This window comes from Sinohyriopsis cumingii, chromosome 8, assembly GCF_028554795.1.
Source record: "Sinohyriopsis cumingii isolate HCF-2022 chromosome 8, ASM2855479v2, whole genome shotgun sequence".
NCBI classification, from domain to species: Eukaryota; Metazoa; Mollusca; class Bivalvia; order Unionida; family Unionidae; genus Sinohyriopsis; species Sinohyriopsis cumingii.
The window spans coordinates 45,740,399-45,747,873 of record NC_142968.1 but is presented as its reverse complement, the minus strand read 5'-3'; the positions used below and the strand labels follow the sequence as shown (position 1 = coordinate 45,747,873).

At 36.9% G+C, this 7,475-nt stretch overlaps 1 long non-coding RNA gene across 2 annotated transcripts in view; it reads right to left on the bottom strand.

Annotated features, from left to right (window-relative positions):
• Positions 1 to 344: 344 nt before the first annotated feature.
• LOC149793417 (uncharacterized) overlaps positions 345 to 7,475 on the bottom strand; it is a 50,876-nt gene continuing 43,745 nt past the window's right edge. For both annotated transcript variants that reach the window (XR_016422770.1, XR_016422771.1), the window contains one exon: positions 345 to 5,868. This is a non-coding gene — a long non-coding RNA (uncharacterized LOC149793417). The remainder of the gene's footprint in view (positions 5,869 to 7,475) is intronic.

Sequence of the window (7,475 nt, the reverse complement as noted above, 5' to 3'; positions counted from 1 at the left end):
CCAATGATATAGTTCTAGGAAGTTCAGTGATACACTAGGCATTTCAATGATATAGTTCTAGGCATTTCAGTGATAGAATAGGCAGTTCAGTGACACACTCGACATTCCAATGATATAGTTCTAGGCAGTTCAGTGATACAATAGGCAATTCAATGATATAGTTCAAGGCAGTTCAATGATAAACAAGGCAGTTCATTGATGTACTAGGCAGTCAGTAATACACTAGGCATTTCAGTGATACACTCGGCAGTTCAGTTACATAGTAGGCAGTTCATATATAAAGAGGCACTTCAATGATACAATAGGTAGTTTAATGATAAGTTGGCAGTTCAATAACACAGTTGCCAGTTCAATGATACATCAGACAATTAAATGATACAGTTGGCAATTCACTGATACATCAAGCAATTTAATGATACATGAAGCAATTCAATGGCACAGTAGGCATTTTAATGATATATCCCCCCCACACACACACACACACAAAGATTACGATTACTCAGATAAAAGTTATTGGACTTACAGCTGTCCATAACCTCGTTTAAAGATTGCTTATGTTTCAGGAATGAAAATTGGTGCTTATGGAACTTATGCATATCAAATGAGACAGTATATTTTTGGTATTTTCTTCATTTTCATTTTAGGTATCCACCTCATCGCCATATATGTTTAGTTTGGTGTGTTTCGATGCATCAAAATCAGTACGTTATTTAATCCAGCCGAAATGGAGTGAAGGGTGTACTAATGGGCGCACTACCGTAGCTGATCCGGTGGTAGGATTCGACCCCGTGTCCATTCAGCTACAAAACCAGCACGCTAATCACTAAGCCAGACGAACTGACACTGACATATCATTACACTATTGGGGAGAGCTGGAATTTTCTTTATAGCTATCATACTTGTTCCGTTTCACCTAGAGATAATTTATTTGTAAAACTAATACAATGGGAAGAATATAGGTTCTTTGTTCTCTACAAAACATCACAGTCCCCACTCCACGCCCTTCTCTAGTTGACATAACCGTCAGGTTTCTCGTGGCTAAGCAAACATATCTGCTAACTGTACAGGTATAAAGAAATGAAACCAAACTAAAATAAACCTGTTTATAATTTCGAACCTGTCGCTGGATTATACAATAGATCCTAGTCTACCATAACTTCGCTAGCCAAAGTTTCGACAGGTTAATCTAGCTACACCCTGGCTGAACGATCAGATATTTCAGCGCTTTGTCCTAGCGACATCTATTGGATTTCTCGAGATGCCTCTCTGTAGATAATGCGAACTAAAACATAGCGCGTAAAGCGGTGCATTGTACATTGGTCGAAAATGGTGGAGTCAACTGACCTCAAATAGATACTTTGCAAGTTTAAACACGAAAATATAAAAAAAGAACCAGAGAGAGGTTGCTTTTGACGGAAAGGATGTATTTGTGCAAACACGGACCGGCAGTGGGAAATTACTTATAAATAAAATGTACGAGTTCGTTCCAATTGAGTGCTCCCCTTGTCCAATATCTTTCGTGGGAGCTTATTTTGTTGTTTGTTTTTATTGTTGATGATGTTCTTTTTCGGTTGGTTAGGGTATTTGTTGTGTTTTATTTATTTATTTATTATTTAATTATTTATATTTTCTTTGTTTTTTTATTTTATAAGTGAAAAAGGCCCCAGTAATGAACATTATCCAAGTAATTGATCTACCATTGAAGACTTTAGTATGTTTTGGTCCGTCTCGTTATGATTAAAATCGTTCGTTATTTCGCTAGTATCCTAAGGAGGCACACCAATGTCTTTCGCCGATAAAATAATAAAATCGGACTGCCAACTAGTTATTTAATAAGCGGATTGGAGTACGAAGTTAGGAACCGGACAATTGGGCAAGAGAGATGGAAGCTCCTAGTTATTCGCGGTTTCAGGTGTACTTGATGTGTGACACTATTGTCAGCAATCATTCGTCTATACCTGTACTAGATTCTCGATTGACACAATTCTCTCCGTATCACGCAAGGTTGTTTTTAGATGAGTCAAGCTTTCACTTTTCGGTCATCCTGTCCCCATATAGCAGCATCCACTATAATTCACTACTGTTTATTGATGGTTAAATGAGGTTACGAGCTGTAAACAAACAGTTACCGTCGGCAAACACTGTTAGCCAGAAGTGCCCGATCATAACAGAAGAAACACAAATTACTACTACACACAAATACTTTTAGCCAAGTGTTTACAACAACACGAGCCCTTTCAGTGATTTTGAGTTCATGATTTAAAAATAGATCGAGGTCAGGCAGTTGCGTGATCAAAAACTCGATCGCTTCATGAGTTAGACTTTTCGATATACCTGAACTGTCGCAGAAGACGCTATCGAAATCAGCTTGTTCTGTCCATGAAAGGTACCCAACACAAGCACGTAGCTTGAGTTATGGAACATTTTGTCTCATAAATTTCGTCAAAACGATGCTATTCATTGTGCATTTTAAAATGCGCTCACATATAATTAATGCAATGTAATTGGGCATGCGTGGCCTATACAAAGAAATAACTTAAGGATCCAGATGAAATGTAGAATAACAGCTTTTAATATGCGACATTGGAAGGAGAAACTACTGAAGTTTGCCTCAGGCAAAACAAAACAACAGAGAATAATTGTCACCTGATTATTTTTAAGCAGAAAAATGAAGGATGTGATGTTTATAGTCGTATTATTTATTCTCAGTGAGGTTTTGCTAACCGGGTGAAAATTAAACCCGTGAAGAATAAATTCCCCTTCACTGAAAAAGAATATTAAAAACATGTGATGCTTTGTGTTCATTGAGATTTAAACGCACAAGTGTACAATATAAACTTTATTTTTCAATACGAAAAGTTTGTTTACTAAATAGAAACAATATTTTCTTTAAAGGCTTATAGCTTGTCCAAAGTTTATTTATTTCAAAATGTTACAAAATATATTCAGTTCATTTAGGATTTTATTTTAAAATATCAAGATCATATGTTTTGAAAAATTAAATAACAAATACATAAAAGTGAGAAATTTAAAGTCAAATGTGTGTCACCGACATATTTTGGATGGTGAATAATTCCATTATCTGCAATTACTCTCTAAACGATAAAGTCGCTTCTACTATCGTAGGAAGTGAAATGTGTGTTTGCTAACACCTACTAATAACATTTATACAGATAAATAAGTCTAATAAGGCTGTACAGACCCAGCCCTGTCGTATGTACATAACCTGAAAGCAAGAACCCCATGTTCCGATCAATTGTTTCGAAATTCTCTCGCAACAGGTAGCGCGAAACTGTGAGACAAGCAACACCTGGACATCTCACAAACTGACAGTTTCCAAAAGATGTTGCAGAAAGACAAACTCTTTGTTTTGCCAGTTTTCAGAAAAGGAAATAAATCTAGAAATCTGCGGGTTAAATTTCTTGCGGACATGATTTTTACATCAATAGCAAACTAATGAACGTACATCAAGCAGCAGCATATATAAATATGGACACATTGCTCTCCCCTGTCCAAACCTTCTCTAACCAACAGCTGACGTTTTAATATCTGCACTGTTTCTAATCCAGGCTCTAATATCCCATCTGAGTCCACTTCACCATTGTCAACAATGCACAAGGTAAGTAACCATACTGTCAATCTGATTAAAATCAGATCTCCACTGTCCTCAGGAAAGTTACTGTCCGAGACTCAAGCAGGATTCCGCAATGAACAATATTATTTTTTTATATTGAATTTATTATACAATGCATAAAGCAGCTTTTTTGAACGTTTCTTGATTTTAAAAGTGCCTTTCATAATAAGTGGAGAGTTGGATTATGGCATAAATTGTAGTCTGTAGGCATCAGAGGAAAATGTTTTAATGTTATATTTAACGTGACATTAAATCACGTGTCTGTGTAAATAATAATTTTTCTGACTTCTTTTTCTTATATGAGAAAGGTGTAAGACAAAGGGGAATGTATCTTTGCTCTCTTTGGTCCTAATTGACCTAGAATCTTTTTAAAAAAATTAGTAAATCGATGTAGAGTGTACAATCCAAGCATACTGACTTATTCAGTATTTTAAATGATGGGTGTTGAGGATACGCTGTACCCTCCCAATATCCTGACTTTTTAAATATGTAAAATGTTATGTACGCTGATGACGCTATACTTGTGGCAGATAATCCTGCTGACATGCATTATAATCTTGATATGTTTAGTAGATATTGATATAAAAGGAAACTTATAATCAATATAAGGAAAGCAAAATTATCGTATTTGATTTACAAAAAAAGAAGCATACATACAAAATTAAGACACGCAATGCCGATATTGACGTTGTAGATGAATATATAAGTACATAAGACTTATATCTGACAAAAATGGAAAGTTCTCCATCGGTTTGAATAATAAAGTACCCATAGCTTAGGTCCGATAACTCCAAGCTCCAAATCTTTGTTGATACTGATGGACGATATGTGGTGTAGGGCTGACGTATCGGGCTACAATAGCTAATAAAGGTAAGCATTTACTTAACAGACGTATGCAAACTCTAGGTTAGACGTTTGGTTGTCAGCTGAAACTGTTCGATTAAAACCATTGTACCAGTTTTAACATATGCATGAGAAAGTTGAAGATGGGTGAGATGTAATAAAGAAACCCTCATATATCTATTCTCAAAATTATACTGAACGTAAAAAATGTATCTCTTCATATATGGTATTCGATGAACTTGCTCGTTTCGCCTTAATTATCAATATTAAAAGTAGCATTATAAACAATTGGGTGAGATTGATTAGTAGTACAGTAATGAAGAATAATTATCATATCGTATGTATTCTCTCACATATACACACTTTGGTAATGATTACTATAAAAAATAAATGGTTACTTGAAGTACAATCAATATTAGATAATGTTGGGTTCAGCTTAGTATGGGTAAATCAACGTTTTGTGTCAGTTAAATGGTTAACAAATTGGATAAAACAACTAATACAAGATCAATACAAACAAGCTTGGGCATCTAACATCAATGCGTCATCTAAACGTCTATATTACTGGTTATTTAAAATTAACTTGAATATAGCAAGGATATATTTCTCATTACCCAAAACTATATATAAAACTTAATAAAGTTTAGAACTGCAAATCATAGGTATCCGGTTTAAATGGGTTTCTGGGTTAATGTTCCCTATAACGAAGGGTATGACACACTCTGTGAGTCTCAATAAATAGGGGATAAATATCACTATCTTCTGTCATGTTCTTATTTCCATGATGAAAGACAAAACTGTATGCATCACTTTTACACATCAGGACTAACGTATATATACGTGATCACTTAATGAATACAGGTAACGCACGACTCTTAAAATATTTGCACATATATATATTGTCACGTCGACCTCTTAGTAAAAAGAGTGGTTAATCGGCGTTATCTAGAGGACGATCTCCCTCGATGTTATAGCCCGGTGAGAGTGAAAAAATAATAGAATTTCAACAGAGAACTGAGCAAGAATAATAGGAAGAAACAAAGCAATACGAGTCCCCTTAAACAAGAAAAATAACAAGTTTAACCAAACAAATTAAATGCAGTAATTCCAACTCAGTCTAAATTATGTCAACAGAATTTAACAGCAGTGTACGATTTGGATTTTTTTCGATCAAAATAATGAGTGGTGAAAAGAGTTCAATGTCCACGACCGATTTGCACCAGCTTCCTCCCTTGACCGTGCGTATATCAACGGCTTTCTATCTCCTCGACATCCTATTCTCTACGCTAAATCCCTTCGTGGACGTCATAGTCCTTTATTCTGACCTCGTCCTTCTTTTCTTTGGACTTCCGTCTTAGGCCTGTCCCGTCTCTCACCCAAGAAAGCTGTTCCTTAAATGACAAAATTACCCCTAAATCTCTGTATGTACCACTTTCAATACGGACATAAAATTCCCTCACTTCATTACTCAGAATCATACTAGCTATCCACACACTGCATAAATTCTGAGGGGCCCCGAGTGGCCGAGTGGTCTAAAGCGCTCTCCGTTACGGATCACTGCCATCTCACCTCTGTCTGGGTGGGTTCGAGTCCAGGATTCGGCAAATGTGGATATGTGAGAAAGCATGCCAGTAGCTTCTCGTGGGTCGGTGGTTCTTCCCGGGGGTTTCCCGGGTTCTTCCTCCACCATTAATACTGGCCGCCATGCATAGCCTATAGTGTGCTGAAAAATGGCGTTAAACCCCACAACAACAACAACATAAATTCTGACATTACCGTATTCTTTTACCTATGCTACTATATGTTCGAATACTATTGCATGAAATTCACAAATTCTAATTCACAGCAATCTCTAACCTACAAGATTATTTAAACATTACAAAATCAAATATAAAGAGGTGATTATCGTTACCTCACGATAATCAGTATCGCCCTAACAGACAAAGGAAATTATTTCATATAACCCTATGAAATTCTACACATATGAAATTTGGATCTCATGCAATCAATTCTACCAATGAACTAATAACTGAATAAATTAAGAGGCAAATTGCATAACAACTCTAGCATCAACACATTTCCATGACATTTAATAAAATAAATTCCATAGCCACTCTAGCATCAACACTTTTCCATGAAATTGAATAAACGAAACATAATACGGAACCAAACATAGCAAACACATTTGCATAAAACAAACAATCAAAAAATAGAAAAGTATGCGGGGAATATAAAATTGCGTACCATAACACTATTCTCTTTCTGAACTTTGCGTCCTAGCACTAAACCCTATTTTTCTCACTTTACAGCTGTCACGGAATTGTGTATGAGTTATGCATATGTTGTCAAAAATGTACTCGGGTTTCGTTGCCGCGTACAGCGTCACCCGAGGGTGGTATATTTTTTCGGCTCTAGTTATTTCGAAATCCTGAGCGAAACTCAGACCCCTGCACGTGCACATTGCCTGCAGCGGGGAAAACCTAAGAACCTAGCTGCGCATGTCTGTCACAGCTAGTGTACAAATAGAGCAAATTCTCTATAACTAAATTACATTACGCCGAGTCTTGTCAGGAAGCTTACTCCTTTACGGAAGCAAATCTCCAGCTGTAGAGCTGCCTTATGCCATGCCTTGCATATGGTTTGATGTGGAGTCACCAGCTGTAGAGCTGCTTTATACATGCCTGCCATGCCTTATACATCGTTTGATGTGGAGTCACCGAACTCTGTGTGGTTTCGTGTGACGTATACGCTGTGTTATGGTGACGTTGGATCGGAAGAGTGGACTGGTTTTCTCGATGCGAGGGACCAGGGCTTCGCGACCATCGGGTCTGTGATGTGAGGGCTCTCGAGGGATCCTTCAACAGACTGAGAGGAGCGGACCATGAGTGGGTGCATCTCTGGCCATTGACTAGAGTGCGTGGAACCGGAACATCTTGGACGTCAAATGGGCGCCACAATAGTTATATAGTGTCCCATGTTATTTCCACTATTGCATTTC